Source organism: Atractosteus spatula, chromosome 10 (genome assembly GCF_055471065.1).
Source record: "Atractosteus spatula isolate fAtrSpa1 chromosome 10, fAtrSpa1.hap1, whole genome shotgun sequence".
Taxonomy (NCBI): Eukaryota; Metazoa; Chordata; class Actinopteri; order Semionotiformes; family Lepisosteidae; genus Atractosteus; species Atractosteus spatula.
Genome location: NC_142715.1, coordinates 10,764,149 through 10,786,854, shown reverse-complemented (window position 1 = coordinate 10,786,854; position 22,706 = coordinate 10,764,149). Strand labels below are relative to the sequence as shown.

The window sequence follows — 22,706 nt, the reverse complement described above, 5'->3', positions numbered from 1 at the left end:
AGCCAAAGGACGGCACCTGTTTACAGTCCAGTGTCCCCGTCATAATACTGGGGCATTAGAACCCACACAGACCCGCCCAGCGACAGAAACCAGACGGTACCGTGTGTCGGGCTCGGCTGCGAGCAGGACAATGACGTTATGGGGACAAAGTAGAGAAAATCAAAACGGTTCTATAAAAGAACTGTGTCAGCTGTCAGTTCGCAGTCTGTACTCTAAATCCACCGATCCGATTTCAAATCTCTCTAACACCTGAGCTGCGGCTTTTTTCGAGTAGTTATTCAGGAGAACATTATGTTAATCATATAGATGAAACGTTTAATATATTCAGGTGGGTAGCTACGTCAGCATTCGAATCTGCAAAGGAACAAGTAATACTGTAGGTTTATTCCATGCTGAAAAGAGAAGAGAGAAAACAAACCTGAAGAAGGTTTCACAGCTGAAACGTGATGTTTTCTCTCTTCTCTTTTCAGCATGGAATAAACCTATTCCCAGTGGGTGGTGATTCGTCGAATATAGGTATATTCACAGCGAAAATACGGCTATACGTATATATACGTCGTTGCGACGTATAATCAACGTCGAATTGCAACCGTAAAATTGACGACATTAATAAACGCATATATAACGTCGAAAACACATCTAACACAGTGCCTGAGGCTTTTTACTGTATATATCGTGTGTGCCGCAACTAGGAGTATACGGCACTCTGCATAGTGTACGAAGTAAATTTATTTTATTATTTTATTAATAAATATAATAAATTAATTAATTACTGCGAAAATAATTTACTTCGTACACTGTGCAGAGTGCCGTATACTCCTAGTTTTAAAACTGACAAAAATGTAGAAAACACGTTTCTCACTTAGAATTTAAGATGGGGGTGGGGTATTACTAGTAGCGGCGCAGAACTCACCATGGTGCAATTAATTTACGTGACGGGCTAGTGGTTTAATGGATAACGCGTCTGATTTCGTTTTATAAGATTGTCGATTCGACTTCTACCGGGGTTTTGTGATTTAAATCAGGCTTTTTGGGCAGTGTGCCTTTTCTCTTGTCGTGTTCAAGATGATTCGCTGCATAAGCTCCTGACTGGGTGTTCTGTACTGCTCTGTTATTTCATTCAGATTACTTAAGTGGTGTACAGATAAAACCCAAATGCGTGGTATAATTTCCGGGTTCGGCACCAGCAGCACCTGCAAACATATCAGCTCATCTCGACGTGAGTTGAACACACAACTTTCTGATCTGGAGTCAGACACGCTACCGTTGCGCCACGAGGTCACTCGCCACAAATGCTTTTAATTCCCCCAAAGAGAAAAATCAGCGTCCCTGGAAAAGATTTTTTTCATTCTCTCCTGTGAGGAGCGCCGCTCTTCCAACGAGGGTCTCTTCTTCCCAGACCACAGATTATTCTTCCCGCCAGGCTCTCTCACAGAGAGCACACACACCGTCTCCACTAATGTGTTTACTACATCTATAGATCTGACCCCCTACAGCCCCGATATACAGCCCGGATATTCGATATTCCCCATTAAAGAACAAAAAATATTCCTGGATAGGATATTTACCACCAGCCTCGTGAACATCTCATCTTGACCTCTTCCAGGAGGAGCACAATTAACACAGAATCCTCTCTCCATTTAGCAAATAACACAAAACACTGTTTACCTGTCAAGACAGAAAACCAGGCTGCTCCAGGTGAGGCTTAAACTCACAACCTCGGCATGACTCCACTGATGATGTCATTTTACATGGCCTGAACCAGGAAAGAGTTTGGAAGTTATGTCAAGAAGTTATGGTGTTGTTTTAATACTTGCCTACTCTTTTAATTTTTCGGTCAAATCTTTTATTTGGGAGTACTTTCAATTGATGTTAATCCTTGTCCCGATGCACGATTCTGGGCCATGGTGCATCTTGAATAATGTTCTTATACAGTAGGCTTCAGTTTGGAAAAGTGCGCTCTTCAGAAGCTACCGAAACCGCTAATGGTTACATAACACTTAATGCAAAAGCAACGGTCGGGTTTGAAAAAGAATATTACTTGCTATGAATACAAACACTGCTACAGGAGGGGTGTTAGGGCTATTTTAGCTTAGATCATCCATTCATCTTACATTTCTTCTCCATCTATATCAACAGCGAAATCGCTACTGAGCGCTAAAGGCAAGTCCTGGCAATACAATCTTCTTTAGAAAACATTATTCAAACTAGTTCTACTACCATACGTCAAGTAAAAGATACCGATTGCACGCAACTAATACAATCTCTTTTCCAGGGACGTTGTAGCTAGATGCAAATTACAATCGAAAATGTATCAGCTTTAAAATTTTCTTTTGGATCCACAGGATGATCAGCATGAACCATCAAAGAGCCTGTAGCTGCAAGAAGGTTAAAAGCGCACAAGTGATCTGTCTTTGGTCAAAGGAATTGCTGGAGCAGTAGGACGCAGAGCAATATCTAGCAGCTGTAGACGATGTTCGGGGAAGAGATAATTCTGTTTTCAGCACAGGGAGTGAGAATGAGCTCAGTCCGGCTCCCAGCAGAATCCATTCTGCTTTGGTTACTGTCAGACTGTGCGTCTGAGGCTCTTTAGATCGCAACGTGAAAAAAAAAAGAACAAAAAACATTTGCTCACATCTTGTGATTTCCACGAGAGGAAGAGAAGATATCACAAAAAAAAATCAGAACTGAAGATTTGGATCCGGGACCTCATACTTGTCAAATGATTAAAATAATAATTATGAAAATATTAGGTTGTGTTTCTGCAACATATCGTGCACAGTACGCCATTTTTTCTAAAAATACAGTAGATTGTACTTAATAAAAATGTACAATTCATCGCTGGTATAAACAGATGTGTGCTGTGTTTGCCTTTGTAAGCATTTGTTTAAAAAAGAAGTTCACAATATGATAAAAACACAGAAAGCACAAACCTAATAATATAACGATACAAAATCAATACCAAATCATAAAGCTAATTAAGTACCTATCCTTTGAAAACAGTGACAGTTGTATATACTTTTGAATTACAAATCAGACAGAGTAGTCCCTTAATTCAAAGATCTTGGCAAAAACAAGACAATTAGATGTTAGCTGAATTCGGAACAAGAGCCTCTGCTTCATCGTTTATTGAGCTTTTGATCAACGTCTGAGCGAAAAAGATTCGCTATTTTAACTCTTTGATTAAAGTTCACAAAAGCACCTTCCTTCGAGCTGGAGTGAAAACAGCGACTTAAGGATTCCTAACTGTTTTTAATACAGTCCGCCACGCTACCAACTGAGCTATCGAAGGGATCTAAAGTGCTCTTCTCTGGCACATATTGCCCAATGTAGTGAAATATTCCGGGTGATTAAATTCCAGTTCGACATCAAGTTTCCAACTCGTTTCCTTAGTCTTGTTTACCTTGAATTTAAGCCACAAACCAGGATTCTACTGTATAAACTTCCGGGGATGTTACAAAATGTTTGAGGGGGCATCAATCATTACAGGCGGAAATTCACTCCTTTTTTTTCTCGAGGCATCATATTAAACATTTCATTTGGATCGAGAAGAGGATCACCATGCGAGACAGAACAAACTGTTTGATTCTGTCTTTATTGGAAGCTGTATCACAGCTAATGGATGTAAAGCCTTCAGTATGCGATAGTGAGAGTTCAGTTATGCCAGGGAGTGGGAGTGAAGAGAACTGAACTAAAATTTAGTGAATTTATATTTAAAAAGAGTGTAAATCATCAAAGTGTTTTGTCACTTCAAACTTAGTACAACACTACCAGGAGTGGGGATCGAACCCACGTGGACTTTCGTCCATTGGATCTTAAGTCCAACGCCTTAACCACTCGGCCATCCTGGTCTACAGCAATATGCTGCTCAGTTGTTTAACATTTGAATATGATTCATCTATTAAAAAAAACAGCGTCCTGTCACAGAAACGTACCCCGGTCTCCCGCGGTCTCCCGCGCAACAAGCAGGGGTACTCAGCACTGTACTAACGAGGAGCGCTTGTCCGCAGCTCAGCGTGAGCTCTGTTTACTGTCAGCAGACATTTCCTCTTTTCCAAAGACGTTTTCGCCTGCTCTCAGTAATTAATGTCGGTTTGAAGTCTGTTCCTGTTGTCTCCACTCTTGACGAAGAGCAGCCTTACGTAGGAGACTCCCTCTCTCAAGAATTTTGCCATCACCCTGCAAGAGAGAAGAGCCATCAACCACCAAGACACTTAACATTAAACACATGAAATGTGAGATGTTTTTTACTTAAGGATGTTACCGTTTCCACTCTAACTTCTTTGTCAGAAGTGGGATATGAACAAACATCTCTAGGGGAAACTACAACCTGAACGCAACGCCTTGGACCACCAGCCATCCTGCCTGTGGCTCTTAAATGGAATGATATGTTTTATTTCTACTTGATGATAAGGGGAAAAAAAAGTTAAATGTAATTAGGGAAATGTCTTTTTTCATGGGGAAAACAAGTCTAAGCAAATGTAAAGTTTAGAGCAGCACTCAATAAAAACTATCTGAAACCGGTAGCGCTTCTTATGCGGGTCAGTATATTCCGATACCAGTGGTTCCGCAGAAGAAATAAGAAAAGCTGAACTCCAAGCACTGTGTTGCCATTACTGCTACTCTAGCTGTAGCTGCTTTAAGATCTACTCAGCGGGCACAGAATGTTGTATGAGGTCAGACTGGTTTGCGATGTCTAAATAACAGCATGCGAATTTAAGCTTATTTAAGTAAGAGTATTTAGAATATAATACATGCTCCAAAAGCGTTAATCCTTCACTGGCTGCTATTTGAAACGCCTTCATAAATGACACGTAATAGAGATTTATGCAGCTAGATTTTATGCTTCACCATACATTGCAGTCAGGAAAATAAATCAATTTTCTTTAACACCTCTGGATAAAGTTCTTGGATAAAGTGGAGCAGGTTTCAGACCTCTGCGTACAGCGCCCTTGATGTCATTTTATTTTTACAGCAGCAAGCATCCTGAAAGTTTTTTTTATATATTTTTTTTATTTGAACAACAAAAATACATATAATTCAAAAAAGATCACATATGACGTATCAACAACATCGTCAGGGGCACGTGCTATAATCCAATTACACTTTCTGAAAAATCTACTGTCCATGCAAATGTACATGCTGATCTACAGGGTTCTTTTCTGCACTGAGCTGCTCATTTGAAATCCAGAAGGCAACACAGACGCGCTCCTATACCAAGAGTCTTATCTGGACCACCTGGGTAAAAAAACAGGAAACCTAAGCACTATTCTATACTGACAGCTTTTGAAAAGGAGCTCTGTAATATGCACAAATACAAAGACAAGGTATAAATACTCCATAGGTTTAAAATTCAGGAATATGAATGGTCAGTTGTTTACAATTGGAGTTTTTATGTTTCGTATGATTTAGCGACTTTTTTTCAACATGTAAAAAAAAAACAGCACACCTAAATGACAAAGCCTTAGAGCTACAGAGAAAAAACAAATTGCGTTTAAAGTAATTTTAAAGGCTCGAGAAAACATTGCACTATGAACGCAAATGTTTGTCTTCTTTGTCGCACTTACGTTTTGTTGCTTTAGCAAATTTCATGCAGTTTATTTCTGACACAAGACATAACAAGCTTGTGTATTTATGACAAAAAAGCAGGGCAACAATTTTCATTGACCTTGAAACTAAAATTGTTAAAAAGTAAGTTAAATGCACATATAGTAAATATATTTTCTCATATAATGGTGTGTTTTTCTGTCTAAGAATCCTTCATGAATGGTTTAACAGACACTTTGCATGATTAAAACAAATATTTACGAATTTTAACGTTTTATACAATAAAGTTTTATTGTGAACATGAGCCCTGTTTATCGATATCACCAATACAGTTCTGGATTTTATTCTGCCTTCCTACGCACATATGAATTTTCTTTCACACAACAGCTCGCATGTGTGGTAGGGTATTAGCGCCAGGGATAAAAAGAATGATGTTGGCTTTTAAATGATAAACCATTTGCGTTTATACAAAATCACAATGCGTTATCGCAGACATTGGGACATACTCTGTTTAAACACCTGTCGTTTTCTCTTATATTGGCTCCTGTGCTTCGGTCCATTTGAGAGAGAAGACACTGAAAAAGTCGTGTGAAAGTGGATTTTGCACCTGCGCCAGTGCTGTAGTGGTATCATACAGACGCCCATACAAATCCATCACACGTTGAAAGCTCCGGAAGGCAACATAAAATATTGCTCTGTCTGTTGGTGGATTAGGTATGCACGCTTTTCCAATGTAAAATACAATGTAAAAAGATCAAATTTGATTCAAAATCGATTAATGTAAAAACCAATAAAGCTCATGTTTTTTATCTAGTTTTATCTTTATCTATATCTATATCTAGTTTTTCAAAGGTCTTTTAAAAAAAAAGTTTATCGCGATTGTGAAAGTTAGAGAAGGTGTACCAGCGCGTGCCTTCATATCGCCAGCTTCAGTCTCGCCTGTAGCTGCGAGAAGGTTAAAAGCGCACAAGTAATCTGTCTTTCGTCAAAATAATTGCTGGAGCAGCAGAACGCAGAGTACCATCCAGCAGCTGTAGATGGTACTCTCAGTCCGGCTCCCAGCAGAATCCATTCTGGTTTGGTTACTGTCAGACTGGGCGTCTGAGGCTCTTTGGATCACAACGTGAAAAAAAAAAAAGAACAAAAAACAATTGCTCACATCGTGTGATTTCCACGAGAGGAAGGGAAGATATCACTTAAAAAAAACAGAACTGAATATTTGGATCCGGGGCCTCATACTTATCAAATTATTAAAATAATGATTATTAAAATATCAGATTGTGTTTCTGCAACATTTAGTGCACAGTACGCCGTATTTAACAATAAAACAACAGTCACAACGAGGGCTTTACACGCAGTCTGGGGTATTTTCCCTTTTTATATTTTTGCCACTTTATATCGAACCTGTTATACTCCCAAAAGTGCACAGTAGCTTATACTTAATAAAAATGTACAATTCACCGCTGGTATAAACAGATGTGTGCCTTGTTTGCCTTTGTACGTTAAAAACACAAAAAACACAAACTTAATAATATAACGATACAAAATCAATACCAAATCATAAAGCCAATTGAGTACATATCCTTTCCTTTGAAAACAGAGAACACCTTTATATCTACAAAAAAACGTGACATTTGTATATTCTTTTGAATTACAAAGCAGACAGAGTAGTCCCTTAATTCAAAGATCAGATTTTGGCCAAAACAAAACATTCAGACGGGAGTTTAATTCGGAACAAGAGCCTCTGCTTCGTGGTTTATTGAGCTTTTGATCAACGTCTGAGTGAAAAAGATTTGCTATTTTAACTGTTTGATTAAAGTTCACAAAAAGCACCTTTCTTCGAGCTGGAGTCAAACCAGCAACCTAAGGATGCCTCACCATTTCCCCTACAGTCCTCCGCTCTACCAACTGAGCTATCGAAGGGAAGTGGGGATTTCTGTTTACCTTGAATTTAAGCCACGAATCAGGTTTCTACAGTATGAACTTCCAGGGATATTATAAAATGTTTGATGGGGCATCAATCGTTCCAGGCGGATATTGACACCTTTTTTTTCTCGAGGGATCATATTAAACATTTCATTCGTATCGAGAGGAGGATCACCATGAGACACAGAACAGTTTCATTCTGTCTTTATTAGAAAGTAGTGTTTGTGCTACATTAATAATATTTTCGTGGAAATATAGAAGTTGTAATTTTTAAAACTTATATTTGAATCGAAATGTGGTTTTGAGTTAAATATTAGCATGTTAATGTAATTAGTTTGTGTTTGTCATTACTATATATATTCCCATGTTACTATAATTTGTAGCAGAAGTTTACTAGTTGTGTTTTTTATGATGATTATCATGTTTATTACAATATTGTATAAAATGCATAATTTGAACTACATATTTTTCAGGTGTGAATAATTGTATATTTTCAGAATAAATTTCTAAAACAAATCATTTGCTTGATTTACTAGTTTCTACACCTATAAGACCTATCTTTGATGTATAATAGAGCTTTAACTACATAGGTATAACAGTCCTCTAAATGTATCCGTATAATAGAACTCCAACCATTTATGTATAATGGACATACTGTATAATCAGAGATGTCGAATTGACGTATAATGATATACGTATATTAGAATTTCATTCTAGACCCATTACGGACCACATTTATATGTCTAAGGTATGCGTTTAATCAACGTATATTCTACAGTACATCTTTTGCCCACTGGGGAGACACTACAACAGGTACTCATAAGCATCTGTAAAAGCTCTCTACCTGCCCGCTCTTAACAGAGACGTGACGAGGGTCTAAAGGGACATTTTGAGCCGTAGAAACATTTTTTCATTCTGTACTTTCCTGTGCAGTCAGGCCAATTCCACTTCAACTGCGCCCAACAACAGAGGTCGTTTTGAAAACAACGAGAGTAAAGGGACACTGCATATCTGCAGAACATCACCTCCGAGTTTCAGGACAGTAACATCAGAGATTGGAAGCTAAGGAGTTTCAGGTCTGTTTTTTTATTATAGGTTCATGAAAGTCATACCTTTGCAATAAATATTTCAGAATCCCAGTCAAATCCAGTACAATTGCTGCACAGATCTGCATTCTACAATAAGAAAACTGTCCGTTTAATCAAACACGCCGCATAAAGCATTTTTAAAACAGGAGATATCGTTTTGGAATGCATCTTTCTATAAAAATAAAATGATTTGAAGGGCGCTATAAGCAGAGGTGTGAAAGCCTGCTCTACAGAAGAACTATATCCAGAGGTGCCAAATAAGTCGAGGTTTCACCTCGTGAGAGAAAGCATCTCAGAAAACGAAGTTGCAGTCGCTTCCATGCCTCATAACACCACTAGGTCAGACAACAAGAGCTGAAGAGCCGCTGTCGAGAGTAACGCAGCCGAGCTCTCTAAGGAGCTGGATTGAAGCTCCAGTCTCTTGTCAGGCCCCCCGGGTGATTCAGGAGCACAATCCGGCACACTCGCTCCCCGGCTTGCAGGCCCGGTCCGCTCCGGTGACTGCCACCGCCACTGCCTCTTTTTCCCCCGGCTCCGGCAAGCCCACGTCCCTCGGCCTTTGCCGGGCCTGCCCTCCACCAGGTGAAGTCGCTCTCCCTGCCACACCAACTCCTGCCAGCCCAGGTACAAATTGGCCCCTGCCTGCTGCAGCAGGTCCAGCCCCAGGATGCAGTCCTCCTGGATGGGTGCGAGGTAGCAGGGGTGGCGCACCGTCACTGTACCCAGACGGAAGGCAAGCACCTGTTTCCCCTGGACTGCAGCAAGCTGTCCCATCACGGTCTTCAGCTGCAGGCCGGAGGCCTCCCATCCTGGGGGGTTGGTGCCCTCGGTGTCGGGGAGGACGCCAGGCCGGAGTAGGGTTACCGATGAACCGGTGTCGAGCAGGGCCAGGCAGGGTTGGTCCTCGATTCGGCAGTGGAGGTACAGGCCCTGGCTACAGCTGACTCGCCCCACAGTGGCGTGCAGGGCGCCGGTCTTCACAGCGCTCTCCGGAGCTGGGGTTGAGGTGTTCCAATGGCGGCCGTCCCCGCGCTGAGCCGCCCCGTTCCCGTTTCCCGATGCCGATGTAATTGTGCGAGGCTTTGGGGCCCGGCAGTCCCGGGCTCGGTGTCCCCTCTTCCCACAGCCTTGGTAAAACCAAAACCGTTGGTCAGCCGGCAGGGTGCACTGCATCTGCTGGTGCTTCCAGCCACCCCAAATACGGCCTCAGCCCATGTAGCAAGGGCCAAGGCCTGCCCCAGCGAGGCTGGCGCGGCCAGCTGTACGTGGCGCCGCAGCTCCTCAGGTGAGAGGGCCTTGAGAAAGGCCTGGAGAGCCATCTCCCGCTGCGCCTCCTGGGGGAAAGCTGGGTATCCTTGGCGGGGAGGAACATGACATCAGCGGCGACCGAGCCCAGTCGCTCTCCTGGTCGGCGCCGCCGTAGGGCCGGCCTCTCCCACATCAGGTCAGGCACCTCCTCCACCTCCAGCCGGAGAGCTGCTGCCAGTGCTGCATATTCTCCTCTGTCCTCCTCCGGGACATCCAGGAGCAGCTGGCAGGCTGCTCCTTCCAGTGCCACAGCCAGGTGGCTGGCCATCTCTGCCCGGTTCCAGCCATTCGTTCGGGCCGCGAGCTGGAACTGCCTTAGGTTTCCCAAGGTGCTTCCCAGTCGTAGAGACCGGGTCGCACCCGCGCTGATGAGTGTGGGAATCGCTGGTCGGCTCCGGCAGGGAGGGTATCTTCTCTCTGGGGTATCCGCTGGCCAGGAGTAGCAGCCAGTTGCCCCAATTCTACCGGCAGAACCACTACTGAGTAGCCCTGGTAAGGGCTGTGGCCACCTGTCGCACCCAGGAGCTGCTCAGGCTCCATATGTGCGCTGCCGGTGGGTTCTGTCTCTTTTAGAGTCAGCCAGCGCTTGACAGAATCGGTTAATGTCTGCCACGGTTTGTTCATCCTGCCCGCTTCTGACACCAATGTAGCGTTTACAGGTTCTTCTCAGGACAAAGGACCAATGGAGATGAGATAAATGAACCAAGCGATAGCTTTATTCTTTATCAACCACACAAAACCAAACACAGAATATACACACACGAGGAGACTGACGGAGCACGTAAACATCTTCAGGGTGGTAATTACATAACAACAAGCTACAGATGCAGCCATTAAAAATGCGCGGGCGATACCGCATTATTTTCCGGTACGCTGTACGCAGTCTACCTCAAGTTACCGGTAAATACCGCGAGTTACCGGTAAATACCGCTAGTTACCGTAAATTCTCCTATAATACGACAAGCAAAAGAATAGTATCCGGAATTTCCGCAAGGTGGAGCTAATAAAGCTCAACCTCTCATGTTTGAGCTGTGGCCATCAAAGTCTTTAACGGAGATATTACTAATAGTATTAATAATGAATGACCTTGGACAAGCTGTAAGTGTAAACTCAAAGTATTGCCCTGGTCAACATTCTTTCTTTCATTGACCGTCTTTGTAAAAATAACACCACAGCATTTCACAATCACGCATTTGTTTCCAATCATGCAAAGTACAGTAATTTTTGAGAATCGATTCACCATGCCTTTCACATGCTCATAAAAGAGATTGATTTAGGAACATTAACATATTACCGTATAAAAACTGTACTGTATACTGTACAGTATGTATATGTATATTTAATGTCTTAACTGTGCCCGTTTAAGTATTGAATATTCATATCTAATTTTACCACTGAAGGGAAATCTTAGTAGCTGAGCATAAAAAGAATAGGAGCATACTGCAACGCGTGTGAAGGCCATAAACGATATTAATTTTGGAACATAAACATACAGTATATGGCTGGTCTCGGTACTTTAAAGAAAACATACACGAAACATGGTTTCATTATGACCAGAATCGGTCTTGAGATATTTTTATCTTGATTTACAGTATTTGAGAGGTATGTCTTAACACCGATACTACAGTACGTAAATACTGCTCACGTATATGTTTCTAGGTTTATATTATGCATTTCATACGGTCAAATTACTTTTGAGCAACTAATAAGAAGCGCGAAACGATATGCCCAGGGCGTTTTAGTTTCGTTTTGTGCTGGGACTCTGCTTTAACAATGTCGCCGTGGATTGATTAGAGATATCAAGTACATACAAGTCATTTTTTAAATGTTGTAGTTCGTCTTGTAAAAATGTTACGAGTACATCATCTATCAACAATTACACAGGTTCTGTTTCCATATTGCGGATTTTGGTTACATAATATTATTTTCTAAATTTCACGATGAGAATATATGATTTGGGCAAACAGAGCCGCAAAGAAGTACATTATGGGTTGTTGTTTTTTTTGCAGTTTTATCTAGATCAAGCGATGCTTAAACCTTTGTCTGATTCTTGTGAAACTATCCACACGACAGTTACAGTACCTAGGAGTTTACTTCAGTGATGTCACTGATGGGATGTTTCTAAAAATCCATCCTCTGTAAAACATCTTCTCTAGTTGTTCTGCATATGTATTCGCTAATGAAGCTGTGTGTTCTGAGCCTGGATCTCTACGTTTCTGTATGAACCAGCTTAGAGGGCTAAAGACAGCTTGTGTTTAAATTGAGTGTAAGGTAATTTATGCTTCTAAAGTCATGGTCAGCATTTATTATTGTACTGTGCTGTAAACTTGTTCTGTGCCTAGTCACATTATTTTATAGCGTTTTTATAGCGTTATCAAATCTGGTGGCGCTGTGTATTAGTTTCTTGACTCCCATGTCACATGGTCTGTGATTGAATCCCATGGAACTATGACTTTATTTTTTAACAAACATTTCTTTGAAAAAATGAAACGTTTCTCTTGGTCAGAGATTAAATAAAACCTCACTCACACCAAACAAATTTATATTTCTAAATATCACAACATGATCGAATTTAAGTCTTTTTAATAACAATGAATAGTCACCAATGCGTTACAAAATAAACATTTATATTGATTTGAATCGCGTTTTGATTTAAATCGTAAACGCGTGTTTAAATATATGTGTTTAAAGGCGATATACTGTATAAAAGCGCTGATTCTTATGGAGTGTGTTCCGCCGGGGATTCAAAAAAATTATTTTTTTTAATTGCGTATCTAAGGAAAATTGCAGTATAACTTTGTTCATGCACAAACAGTGGCATGTTACATTATAATTTGGGTGTCTCCTCTTGCCAGAAAGCTCTAAATTGCATTTTGAGTGCGGTTTTTGACTTTTTCTAAATTGCAACCCATAAATAAAGCTGATAAAGCTTAGACTAACTGTATTCTAAACTGTATTACAACGTAAATTGCAAAAATGCACTTGGAATCTGTCCAAGCCCTCCTACGAAAATTATTTAAACTGCGACACTGATCATTCATCTCTAAATAAACTTTATTTTATATAGCGTTTTAGGCGAATAGGTAATTAGATTGCTCATAAACCTAATCGCTTTTTCTACATAAACACAGCGTGATTGCTCTCTGAAAATGCTTTTCCTTTATATTTAGGCTCAGATTTCAACTATAGATCGCATTATTATAAACTTTCTTGGAAAAATGTATTTTATGTAAACCATGTTTGCTATTAATTAATTTAGGGCTAAAATACGTTCATTGTCTTCCAATCGAGTCGAGTTGACATTAGAAGCTTGCCACTCCCGGACTGTTACACCAACGCATTAGCATGTTAAAGCGATTTCATTGAGGAGCCCAGCTACCAGTTAACACTGTACTTCCTACTTTGAAAATACCTGTGAAACCGGTTTAATTCGTCACAGCCAGCACTCCTGCAGAGAGGGGGTTGTAGTCGTAAAGTAGAAGCAGGCGAGATTTCCAGCGAAAGACACCTCCCCCCCCCCACTCAAAAACCCAGTAAGCAGTAATGCTTTATGTTGAAAATTGAGGTGGATTTTGTTTATGATAAAGAGGAGAAACTGGGATGGGAGGAGGGTTTGGTTTTGCATAAGGGGCGGGACTATGATAATTGGAGGAATTTGCGAGAGTATAATGGTTTGATATATTTGATTTTGTATTGTGGTCGTTATCTATGTTTTTGGTTGGTATTATGTTTATATGGTTGTTTTTGTTGGTTGGTTGTTATTATGGTTATTAATAATATGATCTATAGTTGAAATCTGAGCCTAAATAAAAAGAGAAAGCAAGTGATTAGGTTTATGAGCAATCTAACTACTTATTCGTTTAAAAAGCTATATAAAATAAAGTTTATTATTAATTTGCTGGACAGAGCGGTGAACATTATTATGCAAGACAAAGATAACGATCCTGATCAGTTTAGAAATCTGTGTCAGGTTTTTACTTCTTAAACTTTTAAAATACACGTTTCGAATAGAAAGAAATCCTCTTCCTGGTACAGTCGCATGAAGAGAGAGGCAAAACAGCCCTACACAGCCCTGTCGCAGTACACGAATATAATCATATCGTTATTAAATTCTTTAGATACGCGATTCCATATTATATTAGCAGAAAAGCTTAAACTACCACTTTTTCACATGCTATTTCACATGTTAGTTAAATTTAATTTATTTATATATTATATATTTATATCTCTGACAAAGGGAAACGTCTCATTTTTCCAAAGAAATGTTTGTTCACAACGGCGACTGTCAGAAGATAGGACACAGCGGCTCAGGCACCCGCTGAATGGAAAAGGGGCACTTTAATGTTCTGTATGGCTAATACTAAAGCCAATACTAATATTCAATACTTTAATATCCTTTTCTGTATGTTTAACAATAGTGGGTACTGGCCTAATTCGTCCCTGCTCCCATTGTTAGGTGTTAATGTGTTGTTAAGTGTGAATTTGTAGCTGTTTCCCTGGGGTCTGGCTTTTTTTCTGGAAAACCATAACTGGTCTTGTCCAGATTGACTGTCGGCGCCCAGGTCTGATCTTTGTCTTCTAAGATCTCTGTGTACAGTGGAACCTCCTGTCCAGCCAGCACATGTCCACAGACATTCACAACAGCGACATATCATAAAACGTTTGCACATATAGTGTGCAAAAATGCACTTTATTTACTAAAAATAAGACAGAGATACTGTATCAATTTATGTTGCATTAGCCTGATTATGATTAAAAAAACACATATAATTAAACACGCGTTTGCGATTTAAATCAAAACACGATTTAAATCAATATAAATGTTTATATTGTATCGCATACTGTCCAGCCTCCATTTCTCTATACAAATTTACTCTATTACACACACACACAATAGAAGCAGGAAGCAGAAGCAGGGACCGTTGTCAGAAGGGAAGAAGGTGACTATTCATTGTTATCAAAAATGACTTAGAATTGATCATGTTGCGATATTTTGAAATATAAAAGTCAATTGATTGTCCATAATATCGCTATTCTATTTTTTCGAAGAAATGTTTGTTAAAGGAAAAGCCCAGCAACAGCTGGAATTGAACACACAACCTGAAAATTGCTAATCAGGCACGTAGACCAGTAGGCTACAACACAACGCGCATGATAGGGAGGCGAAACAGCCCTACATAGCCCTGTCGCAGTACACGAATATAATCATATCGTTATTAAATTCTTTAGATACGCGATTCCATATTATATTAGCAGAAAAGCTTAAAACTACCACTTTTTCACACGCTATTTCACATGCTAGTTAAATACTTCGATGCTTGAAATGTTTAGGGAGAAATGGAATACCGGTGTGTATTTTTCTTTTAAAGTACCGATTCCTGGAATCTGACTGGCTGACACCCTTCTGAAGTGGTTCCATAAAATCTGGTATACGGAAAAGAAAGCGTTGATAAAAAAAGCCTGGATTCTCATGTATCTCATACAAGTATCTTTTAATACAGTCTTTGCTGTGCTCTTGAGGATCCTTGTGATATTTTGAGCTCTAGTTGAATGATAAGTGTCACATTTTAAATCATTTTCGTAGTTAGAAATTATGAAATGCCCTGTTAAAAGCAAGGGAGTTTTTATGCCCGTTGAAGTAAAACAAAATGCCTGACAAAATATGGCTTGGACAGATTTCAAGTGCTTGTACAAATGTGCTAAAGAAATTATACTTTGAGTATACAGCTTGTCCAAAGTCATTCATTATTAATACTATTAGTAATATCTTCAGTAAAGGCTTTGATGCATAAATATTTCTGATAAAGGTAGGTTGTGTACTTTTGTCCAGCTGAGCAATCTTGCTTTCATAAAATATATACGCGATTCAAAATTATATTCCCTTTTAATCAAATTCTAAAAGTATGCCTGTTGACTCCGGTATCTCTTTAGTTAAAGACTTCGATGCTTAAAATGTTTAGGGAGAAATGAAATACTGGTGTGTATTTTTTCTTTAAAGTACCAAGACCAGCCATATACTGTATGTTTATGTTCCAAAATTAATATCGTTTATGGCCTTCACACGCATTACAGTATGCTCCTATTCTTTTTATGCTCAGCTACTAAGATTTCCTTTCAGTGGTAAAATTCAATATCTACAACGGGCACAGCAAAGACGTTTACTGTAAGTCTTTCTACAACAGACCACGAGTGCCCCTGTCGGTCAACCAATCATGTACTGCGGTGCCTCGCGTCATCTTGCGTCACAATGCGCGACGCCACCTGCAGTACGTGTCTATAACACGCACTTTGAATGGCTGCGTCTGTATGTGATCAGCTGATATTAAATAGGACTAATACGAATCAATACAATTGATGTCTGGCAAAGGCAAATAACCTTTGTACATGATCTGGAATGTGACTGGTTAAATTTCAGCACAGTTGCTACCCCCTTTATAAAGGGTGTGCACACGTATACAACCAAGACATTGAAGGTTTTTTTTTTATTATTGTTCCAAAAAATGTTCCATTTGTTTTCTTTCTTAAATGTTGTTGATTAAAGGATCTTATTAAATGTGAAAAAATCTGATTGTGAAAAGGTCAAATTCTTTGTGAAAAAATCAGTAATGTGAGGAAAGATGAATTGTGGGAGTCCCTTGACTCCTCGTGTCATACTGTATTTCTCTCTCATTCTACTGGGAGTGGCGCCGTCACTTCTGGATAAAGTCCGTCAGTGGTCATTCCAGACGGGTCAGGTACGACTGCGCTTCGGAACAAGAAGAGACGTGACTTGCAAGAATCCCGACAGTATTGCTTTTCTTGTGGGGCCTGGATAGCTCAGTTGGTAGAGCATCAGACTTTTAATCTGAGGGTCCAGGGTTCAAGTCCCTGTTTGAGCAGTTGTGCTTTTCTTCAATCTATTGTGAATGTCATTCTAAACCATCTTTTATCATTCCCTCTACTAGCTGTACTGTGGTTATTTTAAATGTTCATCACTTGTATTTTCTTTAGTGTTTCCTTTCACAAACTGAAAATGTTCAAGGTGATCTTCTCACCACACTCCACGTAGATAAATTAAAAGAAATCACAGTAGAGTAAAGGACACGCAGTGAGGAGCTCCCGCAGTGAGTACTCTTGAATACGACAAGAGGAAAGGCACACTGCACATCTGCGGAACATCGCAAAGTAATATTTTTTATTAAAGGTTCAAGGAAACCTGAATATGTTTGCTAGAAGTATTTCAGAATCACAGTCAAATCGAGTACGATTGCTGCACAGATCTGCCGTGTTGAAATTAGAATACTGTTTGTGCGCTGTTCAAAGCTTTTCTAAAACTACAGAGATACGTTTCGGAATGCGTCTTCCTGTAAAAATAAAATCTCTACACGGGCGCTATAAGCAGAGTCTGAAGCTTGCTTAACAGAAGAACTATATTCAGAGGGCCAAAGAAGTGAATATTTCACCAAGTGAGAGAAAGCATCTCGAAAAAAGGAGGTGCAGTCTCTTCCATGGAGCATAACACCACAAAGTCAGACTAGAAGTGCTGAAAAGCTGCTATCAAGCGTAACCCTGGTCGAGCGCTCTAAGGAGCTGGATTAAAGCTCCATCTCTTCGAGGGCGTGAGCTGGAATCCCACTGCTGCCCAGTATCTCCTTGTTAAGAATCATGGTTTTGTTGTTGTAGATTCTGCGCGATTAAATCAGTTTCAATAGAATTCATTTGAACAGTCATATTTGTTTTATTCCTCCTACCATGGCAATTTGTGCTCAAAGATTGAACTTTTTTGTATTTTAAAAAACGTGCTAGCCTTGATGGGAAAGTAAGTGGATCTGCAGGCGTGGTGGCCAAGTGGTAAGACATCGGTATCAATTAGGTCAATAATCTGTTAAATATTTTATGCCATTTTTTCCATAGATGTTCACATTGGAACAGTGAGAAAGGTGTGCCTGGATGCACTTGAACCATCACCTTACTATAATTTTAGTCCCAACCTGGCCGCACTAAGCAATTGTACCACAGAGACTCCAAAGAGTCTGTTTTCTCCATTTGCAGTTTTGCGTAAAAAATAATCTGCACTTTTAAGCAAGTATTGTATTTCAAATTTTGCAAATTTCTTGAAAAACGTTGTTTCAGAGAGAAACTGAGTAGACAGGAATAGCCCAGTCAGTAGAATATCGAACTTTTTATCTCTAGGTCACTAGTCAGGTGACTGGTTTTCTTGCAACTACTGTGAACCTGCAAAATAGATGGTCTTTTGTCCCTCAGTTTTCAAGTTGTTCTATGAATGTTTAAAATGTTCAATATTTTTTATGCTCTTAAGCACTTTCCGTCACAAAGTTTATGGTGTTCTTGGTGCTGTGCTGCACATCGATAATGCAGACGAGAGCACAGGTAACAATACAGGACAAGCAGTGAGGAGCTACTGTAGCTTTCAACTCAGTGCAGAGTCCAGAGGGAGGCCTAGGTCGCTAAACGATCAACAGATATCTAATAATGACGTTCACAAAGGTGACAATACATTTTTTTCAACATATCCTTACATTTACCTGTACAGCACAACATATTTTCTATACCCTCAAACCCCCAATGTAACGACTTTCTCCTGAGAAACACAAGTATAGAGTGAAATCACAATAACTTATACAACAAATCTATTCAAACGCCCAGATATGACAGAACACACCCCTTTAAATGTGTATTTCCTTCATTTCAGTTTTCTTCCCTCCCCAGGATACCTGAAAATTCACTATCACATATTAAAGGCTGTACATGTAATACATCTACTAATAAAGATGGACATTAAAGTTAATTATTAAAAAAATTACACTTTTCATTAAGACATGTATTGATAAAATTATTGTGAATAGTTGTGGTGTCTGGAAAGCAATTTTTGTTAAATATAACAATTTTCAAGCGAGTGGTGCATAAGCTTGTTATTTAGTGACTAAATTATTTCCACTGCATTCACAACAGTTCGAAATGTGTTCACTTGTTCTGCATAGCCTGCTACTGAGTTGTTTTCGGGAACTGAAATCTATAAGAACATTATTTAAGATGCACCATCGTTCATTGGAACTAGGATTAATATCAATTGAAAGTACTCCCAAATAAAAGATTAAACCTGAATATTAAAAGAGCAGGAAAGTATTAAAACAACACCATAACGTCTTGACTTCCAATCTTCTTCCTGGTTCAGGCCATGTACAGTAAAATGACATAATCAGTGGAGTTATGCCGAGGTTGAAAGTTTAAGCCTCACCTGGAGCAGCCAGGTTTTCTGTCTTGACAAAAAAAGCGTTTTGTTCCACAACGGTGTGAAATGATCACGTCTTTACTCTACTTCTCTCTTGTAGCAAAGCAGCTCTTGCTAGGTGAGCATTTGCTCTGGTAAATTAGGTCACTTTTCATGTTAACTCACTTCTTCTAAACACAACATTTCCTGGTGCACGTTTTCTCTATGAAAAAATACATTGTCCCTTACATGATTGCTCGTTTTTTTTCATCAAAGAGTACAGAAAGAATAAAGAAAGGAAAAGTGTCGTAAATGAACTCTGCCGCCCGTGGGAGATGTCAAGCGCATTGGACATGAAAAGTGCCCGATAAAAGCCATTTCTGTACCTTTCTCTTAGTGTCGGGGCTCCTATTGAATGTAAAGGAGGCAACGTGCTCAGCCAGCCGACTCAGCGCTTACTGAACGCAGGTGTCTCAGAGCGGTGTGTCCAAGTGGAAGTAAAAGAGGCGAATTCTGCCGGCGTCGTGGCTTAGTTGGTTAAAGCGCCTGTCTAGTAAACAGGAGATGCTGGGTTCAAATCCCAGCGGTGCCTGTCATCCTGTCTTCGCGCACCGTTTATTGTTACAGACAATATTCTTCTGCATTATGTTTAAATGAAATGTTCATTTCGTTTTTGGCACGACTTGTTTTTCAAGAAATCCACACATTGCGAAAGATACATTGCTCATCTTTCTTATCAGTGCAAAAGAATTACTGCCAGCTGGCAAGAAAATGACAACGATTTTTTTTTTTACTTTAGCCAAAAATCTGTGAATGTAGAAAAAATACGACGTGTGTCAGTTTCTATGGCACACTCAGTCAGGGTGTCCTTCAGTTAAACACAACGTTGGTAGATCAAACGCACCCAGAGACACACTTCGAATTAATCCGATCTAAACATTACCTTCTCTAAATGTGATTGAGTTTCTTTCCACGTCCTTAGCCATGTTGATGTTTGCAGAGATTTTCAACTTTTGACACGAGTCAAACTACAAGTAAGTAGTTGAGTACCTAAGTCAATATCACCGGGAATGTGAATATAAATGTAAACATCAATATTTCTGCTGTCTCCTGAGAAACACAAGTATAGAGTCAAAACACAATAAATAATGCTAAAAAACTGTTCAGTTAACACCCAGATGTGACAAAACACATTTAAGACTTACATCCCCTTTAAATATGTATTTCCTTAATATCAGTTCTCTTCCCTCCCCAGGATACCTGCAAATTCACTATCGCACATTAAAGGCTGTGTGTAAGTCTTACATGTGTTCTGTCACATCTGGGTGTTAAATTAATAGATGTGTTGTGTTATTTAATATGATTTGACTCCACGCTTGTGTTTCTCGGGAGACAGCAGAAATATTGGGGATTTGCGGCTACAGAAAAGAATGTGAACTTTACAGGCAAAAGTAAGGTTACCTTAAAGAAACAAAAAAAACGTATTGTCATCCTTTTCAACGTGATTTTTTAAGACATTTGTTCGGAATAGTGTATCTTCTCGTGTCTGTGGCTGTTATCCTACAATAACGGTGGTGAAATAGCAGGAATGTGCGGAAAGAATCGGAGATTGAACAGAAGACTCATCCAGTCGATAGTAAGGTTGTGTAGGACCGCACACACTACGATGTCAGTGTTGAGTAGCGTGGTTTAAAAGCTTCTTCACGAACCGGGAAGGAGTAGAAACCTAAAGTCTTCTGATCCGTAATCAGACACGTTATCCATTGTGCCACTGGCGTTTGCATCGCATTCCCATACAGCACCACATTGAGTTCAGAGCAGCTAGTAATACTGTACATCGCCACGGTCAACATTTTCTCAATTAGATTCATGTGTTTTGTACGTGTGTCTAATTACTCCGTCTTTCATTATGTCTGGTTTAAAATAATGTATCTTTAAAACAGACAAAGGGTTTATGAGTCTCCCTGAAATTCACACACGAAGAATAAAAGATATCGCGTTTAAAAAGAATACAAAGATGCCGGCGATAGAAAACGGAGAGTCTTAAGTGCGCGCTATCACTGAACTGAACTCCCGATCGGTAACTTGTCGGCGGGTTTTTAATTGTGTTAGGAAGCGCAAACAGTCAACAGTGTACATTTTAAAGGTCTAAGCAAAACAATCAGACTTGAGGATTAATCAGAACAGGAGCCTCTACTTCTTTGTATACTGAGGTTTCGGGTGAACATCAAAGTGAAAGACAAATTCGCAATTTTCACTTTTTGATTAAGGAACAAGAAAACACCATCATTTGAACTCGATTCAAACCAGGGACATAAGAAACGCCTGCTGTTGTTGTCTACAGTCTTAAGAGTTAGCAACTGAGCTATCGAGAGGTCGGAAAGTAAATGTTTTGTCACACGCGTAGCCCAATGCAGTGTAGTGTTCCTCTTTATTTAAATCCCAGTTCGATATCAAAATACTCACTCCCATAGTCTCGTTTAGTAGAAGAAATGGACCAGGCTTCTACTCTATAAACGTCCATAGTTCTTATAAAACATTTGAAGGGACATCAGTGCAGGCAGAAATTGACTCTTTTTCTAGTGGGATCAGGATCACATAAAACCTTTCTTTTGAATTGAGAAGAGGATCATGGTGACACTCAAAACATACTTGCCTTTGCTTCTTTCGAGGACGAATGGATTATTGAACTGCAAACATCGGAACATCGGATCAAATCTCTCCACTACTGCAGTTGCTTCTTTGAGAGTTTCTTCAAATATTTCAACTGAACGTCAAATTCAATCTTACGGATTTTGGTTTTCTTTTGATCGAAATTGTATTAAAATCCGAGCCTCTTTCACAGTTGTATAATACTTTCCCCTGCATCCTCAGATAAAAATTCTAAATACCACAAAGTTACAATATATGGAATAGCATTTATTTTTAAATGTATTTTAAAATTTGCATTTATTTAGAGCTACATTTAGTGCTAGGTAAAGATAACATTGCTAATATTGATGGAGTACAAATGGAAGATGGATTTATGAGCTAAAAGTCCTAAAACGCCTCTTGTAACAACTAAGGACTCGTAGCAAGATTTATTTTCAAATCCAAACTTTGCTATTGCATTGCGTATTATGTAAACACGACCAGTTCCGGTTTCTGGTGCGTGCATTTTTTTCAAACTGAAATTCACAAGAACATTTTTCAAGATGCGCCATGTCCCAAAACCGTTTATCAGGACTACTATTAATATCAGGTGAAAGCAGTACAAAACATAAATTTAGCCGAAATATTAAGAGACTATTGTCTGTCAGCTACTAAGCCATGTTCAGCCAACGCTAGAAATATTGCTGCTCTCCTAAAGTAGCAAAAGACCGCCAACCCAACTTAGAAACAGAACACAAAGGCTCAAACCGACGGGAGTGGGATTCGAGCCCACGCGTGCAGAGCCCAATAGATTAGCATTGCAAATTCGTGCCAAAACTATTGAGATACATCAGAATCGTACCTGTATTTCTTTGGATTTTAGGAAATTTATTTCAGTGTGTTTATTTTTTCTGCCTGTGATCTCGGAAAGAAAGACCCACTACCTGTTCACCGAAATATTCCGGGAGTTTGCTGTGGTTTAAGAGGAGTGTATG

General features: G+C 39.7%; 4 non-coding genes across 4 annotated transcripts; 2 read left to right on the top strand and 2 right to left on the bottom strand.

Moving 5' to 3' along the window:
* Positions 1 to 3,768: 3,768 nt before the first annotated feature.
* Positions 3,769 to 3,851, bottom strand: trnal-uaa (transfer RNA leucine (anticodon UAA)). The gene has a single exon. It is a non-coding gene; the product is annotated as a tRNA-Leu (tRNA).
* A 3,531-nt stretch (positions 3,852 to 7,382) lies between these two features.
* Positions 7,383 to 7,470, bottom strand: trnay-gua (transfer RNA tyrosine (anticodon GUA)). Its single transcript is given in 2 exon segments — positions 7,383 to 7,418; positions 7,434 to 7,470. It is a non-coding gene; the product is annotated as a tRNA-Tyr (tRNA).
* A 9,204-nt stretch (positions 7,471 to 16,674) lies between these two features.
* Positions 16,675 to 16,747, top strand: trnak-uuu (transfer RNA lysine (anticodon UUU)). Its single transcript has one exon. It is a non-coding gene; the product is annotated as a tRNA-Lys (tRNA).
* Positions 16,748 to 19,598: 2,851 nt separating this feature from the next.
* Positions 19,599 to 19,672, top strand: trnat-agu (transfer RNA threonine (anticodon AGU)). Its single transcript has one exon. It is a non-coding gene; the product is annotated as a tRNA-Thr (tRNA).
* Positions 19,673 to 22,706: the final 3,034 nt, after the last annotated feature.